The sequence below is a fragment of the Chiloscyllium plagiosum genome, chromosome 17 (genome assembly GCF_004010195.1).
Source record: "Chiloscyllium plagiosum isolate BGI_BamShark_2017 chromosome 17, ASM401019v2, whole genome shotgun sequence".
NCBI classification, from domain to species: Eukaryota; Metazoa; Chordata; class Chondrichthyes; order Orectolobiformes; family Hemiscylliidae; genus Chiloscyllium; species Chiloscyllium plagiosum.
The window spans coordinates 16,301,196-16,327,619 of NC_057726.1; the positions used below are offsets into that span (position 1 = coordinate 16,301,196).

Below are 26,424 nucleotides of genomic sequence, written 5' to 3' on the forward strand. Positions count from 1 at the left end.
GCATTAGAGCCAGTCTTGATACCAGAAACTTGGCTGTTCGTGCTACATTCCCCTGAGAATCCATCACCCCCTACATTTTCCAAAACAGCGTACTTGTTATTGAATACTTATTGAAAATCTACATATATTATATCTACTGATCCATCTTTATCTACCCTCCTGAGGGTATTGAGTATGATGATCGGCCATGATCATACTGAAGGTAGGAACAGGCTTGAAGGGCCAAATGACCTACTGCTGCTTCTATATTCTATATTTCTAAGCTACATTCTCAAAACGATCGGATAAATTTGTCAAACATGATTCCCCTTTCACAAAGTATTATTGACTCTGCTTCATCATATGATGGTGTTCTCAGTGTCTGTTTATGTCCTTATCGTATTATTATGAAAAGAGGCCATTCAGCCCCATGTGTGTGCAATAGCTCTTTGTAATAGCGTAACACAATACTTCCTTAATGACATATTCTCTGTCTAAAGCTTCCCCTCCTCCTTTAAGATACTCTTTAAAACCTTTCTTGGTTGATTTCTTCTTCTTTGGTTTGATATCAACGTTATCCCTGTGATTACCTGAGCACAGCTCCTGTGAAGTAATTTGGAATTTCTCATTGTGTTAAATGTGTGATTTATTGTTGGAATTGTTAAGACTCATTTGGTTGCTCCAATTTATATTACAGACAGATTTCAATGATAATGGAGCACCGCTGCCACATTTCTGCGCACAGCTGCATAGTTCCTGTCTCCTGGCAACTATCCTGTAACATGAGGAGAGGGGCAGCCTGCTTAAAAAGACTCCAGATCAAAGTTTGCAGGAGATCCAACCACTTTGCAGATGCCAGTTGCAAATGTAGATCCATCTGAGAGCATCTGTGTGAAGGTATCTCCCACCCTTTGGCTGTTTGAGCCCATGTTTAAGATTATGGATGCAAATTGTATATCTATTTTCTCTTCAACATCCTCTGAAATCTCTTCACTTTGACAGAAAAGCTCCTTCTTTATTATTAAAACATCGCGCAATAGGTTTTGCTCTTCAATTTGCACCACAGTTGCAACCTTGGAATGAATAGCAAACATAAGAATGTACTCTCACGCAATTAGAGAATTAAATAATTTGAGTTATATTTTATTCTAATCATAAAGAATGCATTAGTCTCTGTGCAAAGCTCTTCGGTACATGGAGGATGAAATCTTCCAAAGAAAAATCTGAGGATTCATGTATAGAAAAGAAAATTATTTATTTTTTCCACAAAGCAATTACAGATGTTGACCCAAAGAATGCTAAGCCTTTCACTCAGAAGGATGTTAGGCAACTGTATTTTAAACACACCTGACCCTATGTAGAAATATTCCCATGACTGTGGCCCTAATGGATCTGTGCTGTTCAGTAAAGAGAAAGGCTGAGCATTTCACTGGCGAATTATTAATCTTTGGAATTGTCTGCCCAGAAGTTTATGGACGCTCCATCACTAAGTAAACTTCAACCTGGGATAGGCAGGATTTTGACCTCTCAGTGAATTAAGGGATATAGGGAGCAGGCAGGATAGTGGAGTTGAGGTAGATGATTAGCGATCATCATTATTGAATGTCAGCACAGTCTCAAAGATCTCAAAGATTCTCCTCCTGCTGCAATTTCTTGTGTTCTTCTTTCAATCTTCCTGCATGAAGCTGGGTCTGAATGTCACTAAGAAATTCAACCATAATGGGCATCAGAACTGAGTCCAATTAAATAGTCACCTGACAACTGGCTAGGTCTGTTTTCCATCAGAATCCAATCAGCTGGTCCTTTTTTTTAGATTAGATTAGATTAGATTAGATTACTTACAGTGTGGAAACAGGCCCTTCGGCCCAACAAGTCCACACCGCCCCGCCGAAGCGCAACCCACCCATACCCCTACATGTACCCCTTACCTAACACTACGGGCAATTTAGCATGGCCAACTCACCTGACCTGCACATCTTTGGACTGTGGGAGGAAACCGGAGCACCCGGAGGAAACCCACGCAGACACGGGGAGAACGTGCAAACTCCACACAGTCAGTCGCCTGAGGCGGGAATTGAACCCGGGTCTCTTGGCGCTATGAGGCAGCAGTGCTAACCACTGTGCCACCGTGGTGCCCACCGTGCCGTCTTCTCTTCCCTCCCACACACCAGAATCCTGGGGCCAACTGCAGCACTCTACTGTCACTGCAGGGCAGTTTAACACAGGACAAAGAAACAAACAAGTGCTCATTGTAGTCCTCTGCAGTTTTAACTGGTGATTGATACAATGCTAAATGCGAAGCACAAATAAATAAAGCAATTTGAGTTCTCAGAAGGGTAAAGTTGATTCTTAAATGTGAAGTACTTTTCCAGCAACAGGGCAAGTGTGGATGTGTGGTACATTGAGGAAGATTGCAGAGGATACCAAGCTGATTATTTTTCTAATGTTAAGGTTAAATTAAGGTAGCATTTAGAAGCACTGTTGCTTTATAATATCACTGATGCTATCTGTCATTACAAATACCATTAACAAATTGCAACGTCAGATCAGGAAATGAACCATTTATAGGAACAATTGAAAATTACACTCAGTTAATGACATAGTTTACAAATATCATGATTTTGTAAAGCACATTGAAGGAAATATATTGGATAGCTACCTTCATTTATAGCATTGGATAATGGTCTGATGTAAAGAACAGTTCCCATTTTGTGCTTTTGTCTCCTGGAAGTGCTGAATCTTCCTATGGTTCCATGCATCCACTTAAATGGCTATTTTTCATGTCAGACTAAACAATTGGTTTCAGTCGAGGAGGTATCACAGTTCAATCCAATCCTGTCCACCCACATGCATTCTGTGCATTGTGAGGCAGTTACTGTAATGTAGCTGACACATATCAGGGTAACATGAAGGCTTTCCATTAGGGGGTCCTTAATATGCTAACATAAATCCCATTAACACTCATTCTGCTGAGGAAAAGCTGAAGTTGTTACATTTGTTTTAATGATATCACAGAGGAATTTCTTCCAATCAAAGTTAAGGTGCACACTCCACCAATAAAGAGAGAACAGGCCAATTTTCATAGAGGGGATGGGCTGGATGAGCCAGTGTGATTATGAAGAGAATGGAAATCTTTTTAATTTCCACCTGTCACTTTAAAGTAATGCTTTCTGAGTCGCAGCACCATTAGTAATGTTCCTATATCAGACCTCACCACACTGAAATTAGCATCTTTTCTGCTCAAGTCTGGATAGTGACTGACAGCAGGCAATTCAATCAGGGTAGGCATCTCAGTTGAATCTAATCTTGGCCTTATCCTATTCCCATCTTCCTGCAACAGTCAGACAGTATCAATCAGTAACTCAGGCTGATTTTCCTTTTTGATTGAGAGGCACTGATTCAAATTGTAGCAAAATAAAACCAAACTTCCATATATATATTAAAAAACAAGCATATGTAGTTCAAAATATATTCCAGCCAGTAACGTAATTTCAAAGAGGTGGTCACTGTTTATTATAGGAAATATGGCAGCCAAACTGTGCCCAGAATAGCAATGTGATAATGACTAAATAATCTATTTTCTATTAATGACATCAATATCGGTCAGGACATGGGGATATCTCCCTCAGGCTTCTTCAGAATAGTGCCCTAGGATCTTTTACATGCACCTGAGGAGGGCAAACCAGGCTTTGGCTTCATGTCTCATCCTGAAAACTGCACCCCTGACAATGCAGCACTCCCACAGATTTGCAGTGCAGTGCCAACCTAAATTTGAGGTCAATTTCTGGAGTGGAATTTGAATGAACAATCCTGCATGCTACATCAAGAGTGTACCACCTGAGTTATGACTGACACCCAAACTGCTTGGACTAAGACCAGGAACAGCAATAGAGGATCTTCCTATACAGTGCGATTTAGTGCCAGGCCTGTCGGTGCATTTATTAACTGACCCATTGAGATTAAATGTTGATGCATTAAATGTCTTCAGCATTTACAAGTCAGGACATTTTTGAAAATCCTTCAGAAATACTACAGAAGGAACATTGTTCAAACCTTAAAAATGCAGGGATTTTAAAAGTGAGAGTTTTAACTCCACAAATTGCCTTCTCCACACCATTATCCCTTCGATCTCGGCATTGCTCCCAATTCAGGTTGAGTTGCAAAAGGCTTTCCCATTTGCCTCTGAGCATGGCTAACTTCGTGTTTACTGGTGTGTAGTACAGGAGCTCAAATCTAGTTCTCATTGACCCAAAAAATGTGATCGGATTTCCATTTCTGATTGATAGGGGAGGCAGTGTGAATCGAAAGGCACTGTTTTCCATTTGGTTGCTGACATTTTTAAAGAATCTGTCTCTGGAATCATGCAGTTGTAGATAATGCCTTTTGCCATCTGTTTGCTGTCATCATGAATTAAGAATTTCCATCTGCCTGCCTCTCCATTAAAAATTCCTTTAGGCATCAACAGTATCAGGATGAAATGACACTCCATCTGGTCTTCATTTACAGATCCTTGATAATCTTTGCATGTTGATAATTTCACTGCGTTATTGAAAACATCTTTGGTTATCTCTGGAGCTTGTTGTATGAAGTTGGATCGAGATACTTGGATGTAAATTGGGAGTTTGAGATCAGATTATTTGTGTGGGTCGCTGGTGCAGAATTCCTCTTTAGTTAAAAGGGCAACTACAAAAATTTGCATTTTTATCTTTCAAATGGTATTTTCAAAGCATCTTTACTATTGGTGTGTGCAGATACAACAGAAAACAGGAGAGCTAAGAGAGGGTGCAAAGGAGTTAAACACGGCAGTCAGTCATTCTTTTGTGGATGTTTAAGTTTTGAGTCCAAACTCAATATTGCTATTGTCATCAAAACTTGTTTTAAAAGTTAAAAAAAAACAGATTGGTAGATAAATCTGTGTATAGTTTATCATTCACACACCAAGTGAAATGAGGCAGATGGTTGCTGTGCAATCTGTTCTTAACGCTTCTTCAAACAAGAAACATTCTTGATGTGATCTTGGTGCTCGGGCTTTTGCATAAATATCAGGGCTTTTTTGCAGCTAACATCTGTTTGGGAGAGTGTCGTCTAGCAGCGAGTCCCTGTCAGCCTGTTTCAAGCCCCCGGGTGTTGAGAGAACTGTGGGTGTTGGAGGTGTTATTATAATATCAGGGACTTGGAGATGACTCTCCACTGAATTGCGGCTTCTATCACATTCGCCTTGCAAACATAATCTGCAGCCTAGAGAGGGAAAGAAAAGGGGAGGATTAATAGAAAAACGAATCGGCGATATAAGTGAATTGCACTGATTTTTTTTACTATGAAGGGGACTGACAGCTGCACGGAAACATGCCACTTCTTGTGTGTAACCCCAAGAAAAGAAAATCATTTCCTGTTTGACACATGGTTCAACTAGCAAGGAACAGTGACAGCTCGCATTATGTCCAACACCGAATGCTGTAGGTGAAATCTTGAGCAAACATGTCAAAGCCATTTTCGTTTGCAAAAAGCTGAACGTGAGAAAGAAGCAGGAGTATACTTGCATTTTGATTTACTTAACCTTTCACACAATGTGGGTTTTTCTGGATGGACAGCATTTATTGCCTGTCCCTGTTTGCCCCTTGGGAAGGAGGTGGTGAGCCGCATTCATTGAACCTCTCAAGGGCAATGCAGGGTAGGTACACCCACGGGGATGTGAGGTGTGGGGGTGAGGGGGTTAAACCTAACAACTAACATTTAATATGTATCAAAAAAGGCCACATTGAAATAACTGAGAAGTGAGAACCAGAGTACTGGGCATCAGACAGTGTGAACATGTTGTTGCGATATGGGGATAACCCGTACTTGACCACAGGTAGCAGGGGCAAGAAGACAGCGTTGGTAGAGACAGAACAAGAACAGAATAAGAAGGTGCTTTGTGGGTATGAGGGCATGGAAATGAGCTTACCACCCAAACAGGATTGTCTCAGACCCATAGTTACATCCTTCAGACTGAAGTAAATTGGATGCAAAAAGTGTAATACTGGGAATACTCTACTCCAGGGTCAACAGCCCAACATAGATTTCCTGCATCAGAAGAAGAGAAAAAAAGCAACTCTGGTTATTCATAGCCACACATTAGTTAATATCATAGTGACCAAGGAATTCAGTGAAAACTAGACACAATCCTCCAAATACCAACTCTTGGATTTGCACAGGGAATCATCCTATTCCTAGTTGCTTAAATTTGTTCCATAGATCCATATAATCCTTACAGCGTAGAAACAGCCCAACAAGTCCACACTGACCGGTATGTGTTTGGAGTGAGCTGCTAGAGAATGTGGTGGAGGCTGGTACAATTGCAACATTTAAAAGACATTTGGATGGGTATATGAATAGAAAGGGTTTGGAGAGATATGGGCCAAATGCTGGCAGGTGGGACTAGATTGGGTTGGGATATCTAGTCGGCATGGATGGGTTGGACCGAAGGGTCTGTTTCCATGCTGTACATCTCTATGACTCTATGACCCTCCGAAGAGTAACCCACCCAAATCCATTCCCCTACATTCACCCCTAACTAACGCTCCTAACCTACACATCCCTGGACGCTATGGGCAATATAGCATGGCCAATGCACCTAACCTACACATCCCTGAACACTATGGACAATGTAGCATGGCCAATGCACCTAACCTACACATCCCTGAACACTATGGTCAACATAGCATGGCCAATTCACCTAACCTGCACATCCCTGAACACTATGGGCAATGTAGCATGGCCAATTCACCTAAGCTGCACATCCCTGAACACTATGAGCAATGTAGCATGACCAATTCACCTAACCTGCACATCCTTGGATTGTGTGAGGAAACCAGAGCACCCGGAGGAAAAGGAAACTGGAGCACCCAGAGGAAAACATGGTTGTACATTGGAGATGGAAAAATAGGACAAACAGATGTTACTATTTCATTCCTAAGGTGTTAAAATAATTAAGATGCTAACATATAAATTGTGAGCCATGTTTATGAAATTCACAGAGACTTGGATAGTGAAAGCTGGCTGATAGTATGCTTTTGAATATCAACCTGATATACTCGCTTTCCTTAACTAAAGTCTGGTACATTTTTCTCTGCAGGTTTACAAATTGGTTAAAACTAACACAGAAAGAAATACTAATTAGCACCAAGAAGCAGTGAGCTATAACACTATTTGCAGTTTGGCAACATCTGTTGAATTCCTGTTGTTTTTGTAAGTACTTTGTTCAGCAGGATAAGAGTTTATCTGAATTAGAAACAAGAAAACATCGTCATGTTATACAATGCACTAAGAACATGGTTACTCCAAGCCTTACAAAGGATTTGCTTCCCCCTACCTGCAGCAGTACCTTTTGAATTCAGTAAGGCGTCTTCACCTCATTCTAACTGTGTCACTGTCCATGCAAGACTTGTAATAATCATTCTGCTAGTGTAGCTTCAAAGATGAGACCACAACTATAATGAGCTGGTTGAACCCAGCGACTTGGCCACTGTTGTTCCTGCCTGATAGCGTTGTGGGTGACAGGTTATCCCTATATGAGAAGCCATTCCTCCTGAATGGTGAATGACTGTCAGCTGATCGGAGTAGGCCATTCATCCCATTGGATCTTTTCAGTTTAGTCATGGTTGACCTGTGTACCTCACTGTAGTTACTCACTTTAGATCCACATTTCTTGATACCTTTACCTGTCGATGCATCTTGAAAATTGCTGGAACAACAGCCACTGTCTTGGAATAGCAGATTTGCCTTGCCCTGCGTGCAAATGAATGTCTGGATTTCGTCTGAATGATGTAGCTCTAATTTTAAGAATAAGCCCCTTCCTCAAACTACCCTCACCGTCAATAGGTTTCTCTGTAAGGACTTTATCGAAAAGCTTTATTTTTTAAAGCACCTTGGTTGGATATCCTCAGACCTGTCTACACTAGGCCATTGGAATATTGCACGCAATTCTGGTCTCCTTCCTATTGGAAAGATGTTGTGAAACTTGAAAGGGTTCAGAAAAGATTTACAAGGATGTTGCCAGGGTTGGGGGATTTGAGCAATAGAGAGAGGCTGAACTGGCTGGGGCTGTTTTCCCTGGAGTGTTGGAGGCTGAGGGGTGACCTAATAGACGTTTACAAAATTATGAGGGGCATGGATAGGATAAATAGACAAAGTCTTTTCCTGGGGTGGGGGAGTCCTGAACTAGAGGGCATAGGTTTAGAGTGAGAGGGGAAAGATATAAAAGAGACCTAAGGGGCAACTTTTTCACACAGAGGGTGGTACGGGTATGGAATGAGCTGCCAGAGGAAGTGGTGGAGGCTGATACAATTGCAACATTTAAGAGGCATTTGGATGGGTATATGAATAGGAAGGGTTTGGAGGGATATGGGCCGGGTTCTGGCAGGTGGGACAAGATTGGGTTGGGATATCTGGTCGGCATGGGCAGGTTTGACCGAAGGTTCTGTTTCCGTACTGTACATCTCTATGACTCTTTGAAGGATTCAAGCCTGATTTAAGGGCAGGACCAACAAACACAATTGTCTTTCTTGAAGGCAGGTCCTCACATTCAGGCAAAGTTGCTATAAAATCATTTTTAGTGAATGGGACACTATGTCCAGATGGTTAAAATCTGCTTCACCTGCCAGCTCCTCTTCTTTTAGTTCTCAAATGACCGATATTCCCGAGAGTTCAAAGAAAAGCTTCAAAAGACACTGAAGCTCTTTGAAGTGCAGCAGCATTGACCTTCACGTCTTACTTGTGTCCAAAGCTCTGCAGGTTAAAAATCAGTCACATGATGTTCCATGGCAGAAACTCATGACCTCAAGTAGACCTCTCAGTTGAAGGCAGGGGGAGCTAACAATGACAATAAACCAAGTTTATGTAACCTGTCCGCATGGCTTATTCCTGTAACCTCTGCTGCTATCATTTTGCAAAACTTGCAGTCTGCTAGACCAAAAGCATTGTTCCTGATAAACAGTGGCCAAAACTAACTACAATAGTTCAGATAGACCAAGCCAAGGCTTCATGCAACTGAAACATAATTTTCTCCCTGTACCCTTTAACATATAAAAAAGCCTATACACCTCTTTGATTTTCTTTTGGGCCTGTGGACTAGCTTTTCACAATTTGTGGTCTTGGACTCCTAAACCCACTTGCTCTTCCACAGTTTGTAGTGTCTCAGCATTAAGAAATATTATGAAGTGCCTTTCTTGTATTTAGAGTGAATGGACTCATGTTTGACCCACTGATTTATTCAATGTTTGTTTCTTTATCTTCTCATTCCCCTCAATAAAACTTGGATTTCCAAACCATGATAAACAATACTCTTTTCCTTCATCAAAGCTCATAAATAGATATACCTACATTGTGAATTTAAAATTCTCTAACTGGCCTTTAACTTCTTGCACGCCCTCATATCAGCAATTTTCTCCTGACTAAATTTCCTCATGCTCCCTTGTACATTGCACTGTTCTGATTCCAGGTTCTCACTCATCTCTCGTCCCAATCCCATAACATGGCTGGTAGGTTCCTATCCTTTGAAATTCCCTCCCCTCAGCCATTCCAGCTCTGTTTACAAAACCCATTCCTTCTGCTCATTATTAAGTGGGAATTTCTTTCTATTTAGCACCTTTCATGACGTCACCAATTTTCCAAAGCACTTTCCAGCTGATGTAGAACATATATTCTAATGTAAGCAACACTGAAACCAGACTGCACACAGCTGGATCCCACCAACTAACCGAATAACAACCACTATTTTCTTGTAGGATGAGGGATAAATATTAGTTCAGTGACCAGGGAGAACCTTCCATACCCCTATCTTCAAAATATTGCCATGGGTGCTTTCATGTCACACAGTGTGTAGGGATGTGTAGGTTCGATGAGGTCCTGAAAGCAGAATTCAGGGAGCTAGGAGAGAAGTTAAAAAGGAAGAACTCAAAGGTAGTGATCTCAGGATTGCTACCAGTGCCACGTGCTAGCCAGGGTAGAAGTGAAAGAATAGGCAGGATGAACACGTGGCTTGAGCGATGGTGTAGGAGGGAGGGGTTCAGATTTGTGGGACATTGGGACCGGTTCTGGAGAAGGTAGGGACTATTACAAATTACATCTGAACCAGACTGGAACCTAATGTCCTTGGGGTGCGTTTTGCTACTGCTTTTGCAGAGGGTTTAAACTAATGTGGTAGGGCCCTGGGAACCAGAAGAGAAAACTAGTAGACAGTGAGGTGGAAACTAGAGACTGTAAGGATCGCGAAGTCAGCATTATCAAGGGGAAGAGTAGGCATAGAGCAGATGAACACAAAGAAACTGGTGGTCTGAAGTGCATATACGTTAACGCAAGTATAGTGGGTAAGGCAGATGAGCTTAGGGCTTGGATTGGTGCCTGGGAGTATGACGTTATTGCAATCATAGAGACTTGGTTGAAGGAAGACCATGATTGGCAACTAAATGTTCCAGGATATAAATGCTTCAGACAGGACAGGGAGGAAGTAAAAGGCGGGGAGGAGTTGCATTGCTGGTCAGGGATGATATCAATGCTGTGCTAAAGGAGGACACTATGGAGGGCTTAAGCAGTGAGGCATTATGGGTAGAGCTGAAAAATAAGAAGGGTGCAGTTACATTTTTGGGGCTGTATTACAGGCCTCTGAACGGTGAGCGTGAGGTAGAAGAACAAATAGGTAAACAGATTATGGAAAAGTTTAGAGACAACAGTGTGGTGGTGATGGGAGATTGTAATTTTCCCAACATTGACTGGGATACACTTAGAGGTCTGGATGGGGCAGAATTTGTAAGGAGCATCCAGTAATGTTTTCTAGAGCAGTATGTCAATAGACCAATGAGGGAAGGGGCCATATTGGAACTGATGTTGGAGAATGAACCAGGCCAGGTGGTAGAAGTTGAAGTGAGGGATTTCTTTGGGGATAGTGACTACAATTCTGTAAGTTTTCGAATACTCGTAGACAAGGATGAGAGTGGTCCTAAGGGAAGCGTACTAAACTGGGCCAAGGCCAATTATATCAAAATTCGCCAGAACTGGGAAATATGGACTGGGGGCTGCTATTTGAAGGGAAGTCCACATTTGATATATGGGAGGCTTTCAAAGATAGGTTAAAGATAGTGCAGGATAGGCATGTCCCTTTGAAAACAAGGGATAGGAAAGGCAGGATTTGTGAACCGTGGATGACAGGAGAAATCGTACGACTAGCCAAGAGGAAAAGGGAAGTGTACATAAGGTCCAGGCAGCAAAGAACAGAACGGGGCCTTGGAGGAATATCGGGAGAGTTAGACCAATCTTAAATGAGGAATCAAGTGGGCTAAAAGGGCTCATGAAATAACTTCAGCAAGCTGAATTAAGGAGAATCCCAAAGCTTTTTATTCATATATAAGAAGCAAGAGGGTAACTAGAGAAATGGTTGGGCCACTAAAAGATAAAGAAGGAAAGTTGTGTTTCAAACCTGAGAAAATGGGTGAGATTCTCAATGATTACTTTGCATCAGTGTTCACTGTAGAGAGGGACATAATGAATTTTGAGATTAGAGATAGCAGTTTGTTTACTCTGGATCATGTTGACATAAGGAGGGAAGATATGTTGGGTAGGCTAAGTGATATTAAGATGGACAAATCCCCAGGCTTGGATAGGATCTATCCCATGTTGCTAAGGGAAGTGAGAGAGAAAATAGCTCAGGCCCTGACAGATAGCTTTGTAGCATCCTTAAACACAGGTGAGGTGCCGGAAGACTGGAGAGATGCTAATGTTGTCCCCTTGTTCAAAAAGGGTAGGAGGGATATTCCAGGTAACTACAGACCAGTGGGCCTGACGTCAGTGGTGGGAAAGTTGCTGGAGAAGGTACTGAGGGATAGAATCTATTTATATTTGGAAAATAATGGGCTTATCAATGATAGGCAACATGGTTTTGTGTGGGGGAGATCGTGCCTTACCAACTAAATAGAGCTTTTTGAAGAAGTGACCAAGTTAATAGATGAAGGAAGGGCTGTAGATGTCATATACATGGACTTTAGTAAGACATTTGATAAGATTCCCCATGGTAAACTAATGGAGAAAGTGAAGTCACATGGTGTGCAGGGTGTTCTAGTGCGGTGGATAAAGAACTGGTTGAGCAACAGGAGACAGAGAGTAGTAGTTGAAGGGAGTTTCTTGAAATGGAGAAAGGTGTTCCACAGGGATCAGTGCTGGGGCCACTGTCATTTGTGATATACATAAACGATCTGGAAGAGGGCATTGGTGGTCTAATCAGTAAGTTTGCAGATGACACGAAGAGTAGCAGAAAGCATAGGGGACTGTCAAAGAATACAGGAGAATATAGATAGACTGGAGAGTTGGGCGGAGAAGTGGCAGATGGAGTTCAATCTGGGCAAATGTGAGGTGATGCATTTCAGGAGGTCTAATTCTAGAGTGAAAAATACTGTATGGAAGAGCCTTGGGAAAAGTTGATGAGAAGAGAGATCTGGGAGTTCAGGTCCATTGTAACCTGAAGGTGGCTGCACTGGTGGATAGAGTGGTCAAGAAGGCATATGGTATGCTTGCCTTAATCGGATGGGTTATTGAGTATAGGAGCTGGCAGATCATGTTAAAATTGTGCAAGACTTTGGTTCAGCCGTATTTAGATTACTGTGTACAGCGCTGGTCGCCACATTACCCAAAAGATGTGGACGCTTTGGAGAGGACGCAGAGAAGGTTTACGAGGACGCTGCTTGGTATGGAAGGTGCTAGCTATGAAGAGAGGTTGATTAAGTTAGAATTGTTTTCATTAGAAAAAAGGAGATTGAGGGGAGACCTGACTGAGGTCTACAAAATCATGAAGGGTATAGACAGGGTGGATAGAGATAAGAGATAAGGGTAAGGGATTCAATAACGAGAGGTCGCGCGTTCAAAGTGAGAGGTGAAAAGTTTAAGGGGGATACACGTGAAAGGTACTTCACACAGAGGGTGGTAGGTACCTGGAATGCGTTGCCAGCGGAGATAGTAGAGACAGGCACATTAGATTCATTTAAGGTGCGTCTGGACAGATGCATGAGTAGGTGGGGAACAGAGAAATACAGACCCTTAGGAATTGGGCAATAGGTTTAGACAGTGGATTTGGATTGGCACAGGCTTGGAGTGCCGAAGGGCCTGTTCCTGGGCTGTAATTTTTTTTTGTTGTTTGTTCTTTAGCTATGGGATGCAGGGTTACAGGGATAGAGCTGGGGGTGGGGGTGGGGGTGTAAGTCAGTATGGACTTGTTGGGCTGAATGGCCTGGTTCCATACCGTAGGGATTCGATGATTCTATGTCCCCTTGTCAGGGCCAATTGGACCTTAGTTTATGGTCTCATTAGAAAGATGGCACCTCCAGCAATGCAGCACTCCTTCGCTGCTGTACACTGAGGTTACTGGGAATATGATTTGAAATGACAACTTTTTCATTCACCGGTGTGAATACGTTAACCCACCTAAATCTCCTAAACTTCAAACCGGTGTAACTTGGATTTGTTTTGCGCTAACTGCTGCAAAAAAATATAAATGAATAGCATTGTTGATGTATATACAGATAAATGCTTTCTATTGCACTCTCGCTTTAAACAATGTTCTAACCTGTAATAATCCATGGCTGAATTAAAACTGAACAGAGTGTTTAAACAGAAGTACACGGACGACTATATTGAAAGATTCCAATCCAATGCCTGCAAGAAAAACACTAGGAACGGGGAATCAGTTGCAGTGCTGTGTTGGATAATTCCAGTCTCATTATCAGTCGTACAGTGACCTAATAAGGAAAAAAATATACTTGAGCAGTAAATTTTACAATCCTACTAGTCTAAACAGATGTAAGTCATGACCAAGTTGTACATTTAAACAACTGCAGAGATAGATTGGTAGCTGCACAAGTAAACTATTTTGATTCATGAATATCAGGGGTGGAGATTGCTGGTGAGGTTTATTTTGGAAAGAAGTTGGGCTCCTCTCCCTGATGGCTGAGGAGGTGGTTCTATTGCTTGGTGAGATATTGATTTCTAGCTTCAAGGGTTGGTCCAGTTTCCCAGGCGAGGAGATGGCCTAGTGGTATTATCGCGAGACTGTTAATCCCGAGATCCAGGTAAAGTCTGGGGGCCTGGTTTGAAACCTGCTGTGGCAGATAGTGGAATCTGAATTCAATAAATATCTGGAATAAGGAGTCTAATGATGACAATGAATCCATTGTCAATTGGCAGGAAAAAAATCCATCTGAGGGAAAATCTCAGCAGGTCTGGCAGCATCTGTAAAGAGAGAAAAGGGCTGACGTTTCAAGTGTAACTGACCCTTTGTCAAAACCAGCTTTGACAAAGGGTCAGTTAGACTCGAAATCTCCTCCACTTCCCGCATCTCCACCCTTGAACGCTACCCATCCCAATGCATCAAGAACAGAACCCCCCGGACCTCACCTTCCATCCCACCAACCTCCGCATAAACCACATCATCTTCTGCCACTTGCACCACCTACAAGCGGACCCCGCCACCAGATATCTTTTTCTCTCCCCACCCCTACCAGCATTTCAGAAAGACCATTCCCTCCTCGACTCCCTTGTCAGATCCACACCCTCCATCAGCCCACATCCCACACCCGACACCTTCCCCTTCCACCGCAGGAAGTGCTAAACCTGCGCCCACACCATTCCCCTTCACGGCCATCCAGGGACCCAAAGGATCCTTCCACATCCTACAGAAATTTGCCTGTACCTCCTCCAATGTCATCTGCTGTATCCGTTGCACCCGATGTGGTCTCCTCTACATCTGGGAGACAGGACGCCAACTTGTGGGTTGTTTCAGAGAATATCTCTGGGACAAACACGCCAACCAACCCCACCACCCTGTGGCCGAACACTTCAACTCCCCCTCTATTCCACTAAGGCCACACATGTCCTGGACCTCCTCCATTGCCAAACCTTTACCACCCGACGCCCTGGAGGAAGAGCACCTCATATTCTGCCTTGGAGCCCTGCAACCGCACGGGATCAATGTGGATTTTAACGGTTTTCTCTTTTCCCCTGCCCCCACATTATCCCAGTGCTAAGCCTCCAACTTGGCACCCCCTTCCTGACTTGTCCATCATCCTTCCCATCTCGACGGTCCACCATCCTCTCCGACTTATCACCTTTTCCCTCACCTTCATCTACCAATTGCATTCTCAGTTACCTTTCCCAACCCCATCCCCCTCCCATTTATCTCTCAGCTCCCCGGCCCACAAGCTTCATTCCTGATGAAGGGCTTATGCCCGAAACGAGGATTCTCCTGCTCCTCAGATTCTGCCTGACCTGCTGTGCTTTTCCAGCACCTCCCTCTTGACTTTGATTACTTTCTCCGAAGGCCATAATCTGCCACTGTCTCCTCAAATGGTCACTGGCTCCTGACCTGCTGATAAGGGGGGCTATATTTGGCTATGTGATAAGGGTCGAATCAGACTCGCTTCTGATGTCTTCCATAGCCTATATTTCAGCACCATCTGAAAGAAGGGACAAATACCTCAGCCACTCTGGGGTGGGTGTGGGTGCAAAACAGGAAACTATTAGAAGGGAAATGAAAAGAGGAACGCATTTTGAATTCCATTAAAGTTCAGAAAGTCAGCTTGGATATCTATTTTGAACCCATTCCCAATTCGCTTAAAGTAATTGAATCAGGAGATTTTATCTCCAGACACCTTTCATCACACTGTCCCCAAGTGGAAATAATCCTGGTTCTTCAGCAATAAAAAAAAATCAGCTTCCTGTGTACATATACACAAGCCTCTAATTTAAAAAAAAGAGCATTTGACAGATTAAAAACCAGTTTCATGTTTCAAGAAGCTATTCTGTGATAATTATCTTGTCAACACTATAAGTGCAAAATGGAAAAGACTGGATATATGGAAGTGATTCTGAGGTAGTAATTTCATTAGAATGTTCTTATTGTAATGCAGTGGATTACAACAGACCACTGTGGCCTGTATTCTATGCTGTTTAATGAAGCAATTAAAACTATTTTCATTAATTTGTTTAAAAGCACAACACCCTAATGTACTTTGCAAATCCGACCTATTGCTTCCACCTCTTGCCTTCAGTAGATCCACTCCAGTCCATTTTCTGCTATTGATATTCTTTATCGTGGATGTCAAGAGGAACTGACACACTCGAACAGCTGAAGATGCCTTCAAAAAGCTCGGGGAAAATGCTCTTCCTGCTCTCTCTGTCTTCACCGCACCATAATCCAGACAACATATAATTTCCCACTCAAACTTATTCTTTCCCAAAAACCGAATGCTTACACTCTTCTATCCTCCCTCTGTCCCTACTACAGTGTACAGACTTTCAAAATTCCAATTCCAAATTCTAATATTACCCAAATCAATTAATTTACCTCGTCTTTTTCTAATTTTATTCAATTTTAGAACTGTCTTGGCAGTTTATTTCTCAAATAAGCCAATTAACATATTTATTCTTAAAAATTATCTCTGTGTACTTCCTGTCAAATATTTTGGTCGTTCCTGTATTTATGTTTACAATGGGAATTTATGTAAAATATGCCACTTTGACATTACCACCTCACTCTGAAAATGTGCCACCAACTGGTACAAAGTTGAATTTACAACATGACAAGCACACATAGACAGTTTCCATTATCATTACTGTATAGGTCCAGGGATTTGTAATGGACAGAAATTATAATAAGCTCAAATCTATAACTTGAAAGTAGACTTGTACCCCTCCTGCAATTATTCCCCAGCCCTCAAATCAATTCATCTGAAAACCACAGCAGTCCTTGACTTTGTGTATGAAGTGTCATGATAGACGAACTAATATATTTAAAAATGAAAAGTGATTTGTTATTTGCAGACTAGAGTCACTTCATAAACCTTGTATAGGTTTAAGTGTCAAACTGACCTAGCTGTGAAAGAAGCACCACAGTTTATCATTAATTTGATGATTAAAAGTTGCTTGTAGTTAATTATTTGCTTGAACAACCTTCACTTTAGAAGTTAATGCTGCTTGAACTTTTTGTCTCATTTCTTATCTTTTAAATGGTTTTGCAGTGACTGGTTAAAGAGTTTAGATATTCGGTAATCTATCATCGCATGCCATCATCAGCTGGGTTTGTGAAAGACATTGCGTCCAGGTAAAATGCACAGGTGTACAATTTGTTCCCTTATCATGCCATTACTAAGTAACTAGTGATGAATTTGAATTGATCAAAGTAAAGGATGATACATAGAAAACCTTGGATCTGTTTTTTTTTCCCTGAACACCGCTCCCCCCCAACACCCACCCACCTCAGGTGCTAGTGATGTGTTTATATCACTTGTAGAAGTTAGCCCTTTCTGGTTAAAGCATGTGACAGAGTCACTGGAAACATCACAAATGGGGACAGTTGGACATTTACTCATACAACCTGAAGAGGACTTTGAAAGGATACGAGAATCAATGAAGGTAATTATACAAATCAGGAGTTAGAAGCTATGCGATGTGAGTCCTAGATATTAAATGTCTGTAGATTACCATAAAGGCAGTGCAGTGTTAAGGCATACTGAAGCCTTTTGCAAGTAGTTCTAAACTAGAGGAGTATGTGTCTAATTTTTCCAGTCGCTTTAATTATTGGCTAATCTTAACTACATCTCCATGGTGATTTGAGCTTCACATTATACATACATAAAATATTAAAATGACTTTGGGGTAATAGTTTAGAATCAGCCACGGTTCAGTTTGTAGCACTCTCAATACTGAATCACAAGGTTCAAATGCCACTTCAGGACTGGAGCACAAAGCACTAGAGAGTGCTGCACTGTTGGAAGAACCACCTTTTGAATGAAATGTTCAACTTGTTTGCCTTTCAGTCTGATGCAATGATCCAATTGAACTTTTCAAAGAAGTTATATCCAGTGGCCTGGCTTATATCTATTCCTCCATCAACACCACAAAAACAAATTATTTGGTCCTTATCACACTGTTTGTTGGAGCTTGGTGTGTACACACTAGCTGTTGCACTTCCTACATTAAAACAGTGATGACACTTAACAAAAACATAGGAACTTCATTGGCTGTAATAAACTTACAAGTGCCTAATTGTTGAGAAAAGTGTTATGTAAATGCAAGTTCCAATATGGTGAGTAATTCAGCAATCGGCCAGTAGTGCAGTGAGCAGAGTAACTATCCCCAGGCCAGAAACTGTTCAAATCCCACCTTGGAACTTCATAGCTACAGGAAGTGAATCATAATGTAGCCAAACAAGTTGATTATCAATCTGCCAATACTTCTGGTACACCTATGGGAGAGTTTTCTGGTCAGCTAGACCCACATGGTAGCTGCAAGAATGAGATTACCACATACACACACACAGATACACACAGACAGACACAGACACACACACACACATACTGACACACACATGCTCAGACACACACACACACACAAACACATAATTGTGCAAACTCTTCCAAGTTTCTAGGTTGGAACTTGTTTTTTGTGCTTATCAGAGTGATTGATGGTAATGGAGCAAGTTCCAATTTTTGATAAATCTGAAGTTTCAGGTACACTGTAACAATGACTCACAGTTCCACCCAGCCCAGTTTCCAAGACACAGACTCTTGACAACATCTGAGTCTGAAGAAAGCCAGATGTGATGAAAATGTCCAATTTTCTTTCAAGCATTATAAAAGATGCTTTTACTCTCTCTCAATAATATGCCGAAACCTTAAACTCAAAACATGTTTCTGTCCCACATGTGACATCTCCAGACCAGGCAACCTAAAGGCATTTCTGACATCTCGTGTGAAAAACAAAACGTGAGCACAATCAACAGCAGGAGGTTTTTGACTCTGATGCTACTTTGTACAAAAAATGGTTTATAACAGTTGTTTTTGCTGGATTTTGTTAAAAGATTCTGTCTTTTACACAATCCACAACTGAATTTGCTGTAGTTTCATGTACTCAGAAGTACTTTCTTTTGCATCCTGCCAATTTGTCTCACATGATCTTAAGGAGGAAAAATGGCAAAACTCTTATCACCTCCAGTTTAGAATAGTACAAACAATAACCTGACAGATTACAGGTACAATGACAATTTGATGCGGAGGAATCAGAGGGACAGAAGCTGCAGATGGATAAAGTACTTGGTCCTGTAAACAATTGTGTTTTTTTTCCTCTCTGTTGGTGGAATTGTCCTGTGACATATACAACACCGATAGATGTGAGGATATTATAGTTATCGCCATAATCTTAGGCTAAAGCTTATTATGTTCCTATTCTTATGTCTATCCAATGACTGCTTCCAGGAAGTGCACATGTGAATGCTGGGCAAGAGCAAGATGAGGGTCTATTGTAACACCAAACACAGTTAAGTAGCTTGCTGACACTCATTGGTTAGCATTAGACGTTAAGAGTGACACTTAGCACCAGTAAAACTATATGTCAGCAAAAGACAAAACTGCTGGGAGATTTTGGGTGAAATATCTATCAAAAACACCAGGAATCCGTCTCTTCGTTTGTTTCTAAACAAGGCATGACTATGGTTGTCAGTTAGGTGCTGAGTTATGGTTTGTTTTATGACGTGGCGCCATAGCAATTAGGAAGTGAGTCAGTTCACTTAAACATTTACATGAGAGTTTTCATCTCATCTGTTCTGGTCCCATTTGAATCTTGGATCCAGAGGCTGAAGAACAGTGTGCTAAACCAGAGAGTTTTCACTGTTAATGGTGATTTATAGCTCAACACATTTTTGACCAACAAATCATAACTGAAGTATAAGTGATTAATTTAGAAAATAACCTTTAGTGCTGATCACATTGATGACAGCATCAATCCATACATCTTGGCAGCTGGTGGACATCACCCAGGGTGTATGTCACATTAACACCTCCCTTGATCCTCCGCCATTAATTACATAACCTTCTTCCAGTATGTCTCAAATTCTCTTCCAAATCTGTCCATTTTTACTTACTTCCCTACTTTCAAACATCTTCTGCAGATTTACATCTGGGAACTGTGTTTCCCATCATCTCCCCGAACCTCTTTGTTATTTCCTGTTCAATACCCACTCTTCCACCTGTAAAGCACCTCAGGACGAAATGTAAAAACCCTTATTTAAATGCAAATTGTCATTATGCCCTCGTCTAAGGAAGGGTCACCAGACCTGAAACACTAACTCTGAGTTCTCTTTCACAGACGCTGCCAGACCTGCTGAACTTTTCCAGCAATTTCGGTTTTTGTTTGTCATTATGTCCTTGTTGGCCTCCCACACTATATCAAATTAAGCCCATTGAAAAATATTTATCTTTCTCCTAAGTCAGGCTGAGTCCACTTCAGCTATCAACCCTGTCCTCACTCATCTGCTTTGGCCTCAGGTTAAAAATGTCTCCATTTTAAAACCATCATTTTTGCTATTAAACCCGTCAACATTTAAGGCTGAGTGAGACAGATTTTGAATCTACAAGGGTCCGGCAGCAGAAGTGGAGTACAACACTGTCCTTTAGGGAAGGAAATCTGCCATTCTTACACAGTCTGGCCTACACTTGACTGCAGACTCCACAGTGATATGACTGACTCTTAACCGTTGTCTGGCCAATTAGAAATGGGCAGTAAATGCTGGCCACTCCCATGAATGAACAAAAATTATTATTCGTGATCAATCAACCATTATGTTATTGACTGGTGGAACAGGTTGGACAGTCCAAATGGCCTACAACTGATCCTATTTTTTATGCCCTTCATTATTCCTGTAACCTTTCCCAGCCCCACAATCCTTTGAGGTTTTGAAATGAATTGGCTGCCATGCCTTCTGCTGCTTAGACCCCAATCTCTGGAAGGAAGTCTTTCCTCAAACCTCGGCCTCTCTATCCCCCTTTCAATCACGCATTATAACTTATCTTTTTGACCAAATCTGTCCTAATATGTTTTTCTAGGTCTTGGCAAGGAATTCTGTTACACAACACACCTTGGGAGTGCTTAAAGCCATTTGAATAATGCAAGTTGTTATGGTTCATAACATAATCCGAGTTTAGGAGAGGCAGAAGGAGGTTTACTGGTGCTGTGTAAGACAGACTAGCTTCTACTGGGGCCCCTCCTGGAAGAGGGGCTTCGTCTAAAGCCGCTAAAAAAGGAACAACTCTCTACCACAAGAAGCTGTTTGGGGCCAGTTCAGTTATACATATTCAAGAGGGAGCTGGATGTGGCTCAAGGGGAATGGTCAGAGAGTGGGTGTGGGATTTTGAATTTGTATGATCATACTGAATGGGGGTGCAGGTTCGAAGGGTCGAATGGACTACAAGCACAAGTGAACTTGAGACTCAAGAGGTTGCTACACATACCGATGCTTCTTGCCTGACATCCTGAATCTGCAGTAGGGTGTATTCTTTGAGTTTGCTTTCTAACATTTTAGATGTGCTCTCACCTTGTATATACAATGTGTTTACTTCCAGTTCACCTGATGTGTGATGGAGGATGACACTAAAACCTTTTACTATAGTCAGTTTTAAAGGACACAGCCCCTAATGGGAGTTGCCTCTCGCCCCAGTGATTTCCAGTAGTCCGTGCCTTTCTGAATGTTGGAAAATGAGTTAAAACATAGAAGTCAGGTTCAGAAGTAGCCCAATCGGCCCTTCAAACCTGCACCACCATTCAGTATGGTAGAGAATTCGACAGCTTCACAACTCTCTGAGGGAAGAAATTCTTTCTCATCCTAGCCCTGAATGGCTTACCCGTCATTCTTACACTGTGACCCTTAGTTCTTGAAGAAAGCTTTCCAACAGCTACAAAGGCTGTCCTCTAACCGTGAAGGTTTTTTCTGGTGTGTGAGTTCTCACCTCCCCTTCCATAGGAACATTCAACAGACTAAGAAAGGCGCTCGGCTGAAGGAAGCTTAAAAAAAATGCTCGCCCCAACAATAATTTAAATACACGTATTTGAGTAAGCACGCGAGGAATTAAAAGCTCTAAAATTGTGCTTACATAACCAAACTTGAGGGCTCTTTCCAGGACCTGGGAGAAAAGTGGGGTTAACTCTTTCTCAGTTACCAATGTCAAACACTTGTAGGAGCACATTTCAGTGAAGGTATTATATTGAAAGGCATGAACTCTCCTGTAAGTTAAAAGTAACACCGTACAACGGAGGAATTTTAAAAGTGAACGCTGTACATGGAGAGAGTGGTGAGTGGCGGTCACAGGTGGGGGGAGAGGGGACTGAGTGACAGTCTGGGTGCAGGGCGCTTGGCATTGTCGCCTCCAGTCGCGATGTTGAGGGGGTTGAGGGTAGAAACAATGGGTGTACTGTACCGTGCAATCGCCCACGTCCTCCGCACGCTCTCACCACATTTCCCCATTCTTCCGGCAAGCCAATTCTTCCTGTCGCATCCAAGCAGGCGGTTCGCTTGTGATCGTTAAATTCGCCTCACTTTCCGATTCACCCCTCCCCACAGACACCCCCTCCCCCGCACCCCCACCTTTCCCAATAAAACTGCACACACACACACACACAAAGAAATAGCCGCCGTTGTTTCAAGAATTGAGCTCACGGTCTGCCAGAACACGCGAAGTGATGGCGAGCCCTGAATGGTTTGCCGTGCGTTACCATGCAGTTCCAGGTAATATTTACTCAGATCGTCAGGAAGGAGGGAGGGAGGGAGGGAAGGAAGGAGGGAGTGTCAATTTACATTGACAACTCACATCGTAAGGAGCTTTTTTCTGGGGAGGACTGAGGAGTAGGTGAACTTGGATTCTCAGGATGGGGAGGTGTTCACCTGGATTCAGGTGAATTTCTGCAGACTGGGCTCGTTATTAGTTATTGTGGGAATGCAATTTTTAAAAAAAATTGGAAATCGAAACAGATTGCAACCTAAGGTTTTCTGAGACGAGATCCTGTGTTCGATGCAATATGAAACTGTGACAGTGTCAACCCATGGGGAAGGGCAGAACATCTCCATCGAAAGAAATAAATTGCATGGAGACAGCGATTTCTTAGCTCAATGAAGTACTTTTAACAATAGTTTTCTTCTGTGTAGGGAGCACTTCCAACAGCAACAAAACCTCGACAAAGTAAATGGTTATTTGAGTGGATAGACACTCCACATGACAATACAATTACCTCGTTCTTTGGATAGTTGGCGTGGAATAAAAGGAAACAGCCTACACTTTTGTTAAAAAAAAAGACAGCAGAGTGAGGCTGACGTAAGACGCTGAAGGAGGTCTCTGGGTGTGTCATGAGGCAGGTTAGACCAAAAACAACAGATACGCTGATCACTTTAGACTGTCTAATGAGGGCCATTCTCTCCGTCAGCACTGATATTTGTCACTTGGAGCAATGCACAGATATACTCCTTGCAAGGAACCAGACGGCTTGCATCAATTACAACACTGAAAGAGGCATGCAGGTAAACAAGCAGGAGGCTGGAAGAATATCCGCAAGCCAGGCAGGCAGCATCAGGAGGTGGAGAAGTCAATGTTTCGGAGGGTTATATCTGAAACGTTGATTAGATAACTTTTTAGATTAGATTACTTACAGTGTGGAAACAGGCCCTTCAGCCCAACAAGTCCACACCGGTCCGCCGAAGCGCAACCCAACCATACCCATTCCCCTACATTTACCCCTGCATCTAACACTACAGGCAATTTAGCATGGCCAATTCACCTAACCTGCACATTTTTGGACTGTGGGAGGAAACCGGAGCACCCGGAGGAAACCCACGCAGACACGGGGAGAATGTGCAAACTCCACTCAGTCAGTCGCCTGAGGCGGGAATTGAACCCGGGTCTCTTGGCGCTGTGAGGCAGAAGTGCTAACCACTGTGCCACCGTGCCGCCCACCATGACTTCTCCACCTCCTGATGCTGCTTGGCTTTCTGTGTTTTTCCAGCCTCCTGCCTGTCTACTTTGGATTCCAGTATCCAGCATTTTGTGTCTAAAGAACATATAGGTAGGCAATCATTTTAGTGCACCCCATGGGGTTAGATCTGCTGTTGGGGTTACTTACCTTGCCAAACCTTATATTTGTAATTGTCCAAGGATGTGCAGGTTAGGTGGATTGGCCATGCTAAATTGCCCATAGTGTCCAAGAATGTGCAGGTTAGGTGGGTTATGGATTAGAGTGGTGCTGGAAAAGCACAGAGTTCAGGCAGCACCCGAGGAGCCTAGGTTAGGTGGGTTAGCCATGGGAAATGTAGGGTTACAGGGATAGGGTAGATGGGATGGGCCTGGGTGGGACACTCTTTGGATGGTTGGTGGTCGAAAGGCCTGTTTCCACACTGTAGAGATTCTATTACTGTATTCAAATTGATCAAAATAATAAAAAAAGAGAAAAGGTAAATGAGGAGTGGCAGATGGAGCTTAATTTAGATAAATCTGAGGTGCTACATCTTGGAAAAGCAAATCAGAGCAGGACTTACAGACTTAATGGCAATTTTCTGGGGAGTGTTGCTGAACAAGAGACCTTGGAGTGCAGGTTCATAGCTCCTTGAATGTAGAGTTGCAAGTAGATAGGATAGTGACGAAGGCATTTGGTATGCTTTCCTTTATTGGCAGTGTGTTGAATACAGGAGTTGGGAGGTCATGTTGCAGCTGTGCAGGATGTTGGCTAGGCCACTTTTGGAATATTGTGTGCAATTCTGGTCTCCCTCCTATCAGAAGGATGTTGTGAAAATTGAAAGGGTTCAGAAAAGATTTACTAGGATGTTGCCAGGGTTGGAGGATTTGAGCTATAGGGAGAGGCTGAATAGGCTGGGGTTGTTTTCCCTGGAGCGTTGGAGGCTAAGGGGTGACCTTATAGAGATTTATAAAATCATAAGGGGCATTGATAGGGTAAATAGGCAAAGTCTTTTCCCTGGGTTTGGGGAGTCCAGAACTAGAGGGCATAGGTTTAGGGTGAGAGGGGAAAGACATAAAAGAGACCTAAGGGGCAACTTTTTCACACAGAGGGTGGTGTGTGTATAGAATGAGCTGCCAGAGGAAGCGGTGGAAGCTGGTACAATTGCAACATTTAAAAGGCATCTGGATGGATATATGCATAAGACGGGTTTGGAGGGATATGGGCTAAGTGCTGGCAAGTTGGACCAGATTAGGTTAGGATATCTGGTCGGCATGGAAGAGTTGGACCGAAGGGTCTGTTTCTGTGCTGTACATCTTTATAATTTTGTGACTCTAAATGTTGAGGGCATGTTTGCAAGCAATATCAAGGCAAACAGCAAGAGTTTATTTAAATAAATGAAAGATAAAGTCACCAGAGTCTTATTAGACCACAGGGCTGTTCCCTCTTTAGAGAGACAACGGGTGGTGATTTTACCTGAGGGTCATCACGTCTCAGGCAAGGGGAGAGATTGAGAATGAGTGTCTTCATGGTAACCTCAGTCAATGTGGGAGTTGAACCCAGACTGTTGGTGTTACACTGCATTGCAATTAAGCCATCCAGCCAACTAAACTGACCAAACTCCCCCAAAGAATTAAAAAGGAAGAGATGAACCAAACTGAACTCAGGGATCTTAGTGAATGAGGCTGGGGAAATATAATGGGGACAGAAGAACTAGCAGAGGAGTTGAATATAAACTTTGCATCAATCTTTGCTGCAGAAGATGTTAGTAGCATTTCAGAATTACTAAATAATCATTGGCTAAGGAGTCACAGTCATCGAGTCATAGAGATGTACAGCACGGAAACAGACCCCTCAGTCCAATCTGTCCATGCCAACTAGATATCCAAGCCTAACCTGGTTCAATTTACCAGCACTTGGCCTATATCACTCAAAACCCTTCCCATTCATACACCCATCCAGATGCCTTTGAAGTGCTTGTTTTAGGTGTATATTGAATTTATCTTGCTTAATGCCATTCTCTGTTTCTTTCGATATCCAGAGGTGGATACCATAAAGGAAATGCTGCCCTGTCAGATTTACATGCAATAATATTTCTGAAAAATATGTGGGGGAGTTTGCATCTTGATTGAAAAGGCATTTCAAGCATTGCAATTTTAAACTGATAAAAATTTGCATTTGAGAATCTGTTACTGAGCTGTGAACATCCAACCTCGTGATTCCTCAAGTTGGTTTAACAACTGATTACTGTTCTTAAGCCACAAGAATTTTGGAGGCTTCTGAAATCAGGTTTCACCTGTGTTCATTTTCTTAAAAATAAACCAAAGTTTTGTCATCTTCACTCACAGTGTCATAGAGATGTACAGCACGGAAACAGAGCCTTCAGTCCAACTTGACCATGCCGATCAGTCCCATCTGCCAGCACGTGGCCTATATCCCTCTAAACCCTTCCTATTCATACATCCATCCAGATGCCTTTTAAATGCTGTTATTGTACCCGCCTCCACCACTTCCTCTGGCAGCTCATTCCATACATGTACCACCCTCTGTTTGAAAACGTTGCCCCTTATGTCTCTTTTAAATCATTCCCCTCTCACCTGAAACCTATGCCCTCTAGTTCTGGACTCCCCCACCCCAAGGAAAAGACTTTGTCTATTT

At 42.4% G+C, this 26,424-nt stretch overlaps 1 long non-coding RNA gene across 2 annotated transcripts; it reads right to left on the reverse strand.

Moving 5' to 3' along the window:
- Positions 1-2,525: 2,525 nt before the first annotated feature.
- LOC122558243 lies at positions 2,526-22,363 on the reverse strand. Of its 2 annotated transcripts, XR_006314081.1 has the most exons (4): positions 22,245-22,363; positions 13,568-13,739; positions 5,924-6,042; positions 2,526-5,217 (listed from the first exon to the last, which is right to left on the reverse strand). It is a non-coding gene; the product is annotated as an uncharacterized LOC122558243 (long non-coding RNA). The 2 variants fall into 2 exon arrangements; XR_006314082.1 differs by lacking the exon at positions 13,568-13,739.
- Between the last annotated feature and the right edge of the window lie 4,061 nt (positions 22,364-26,424).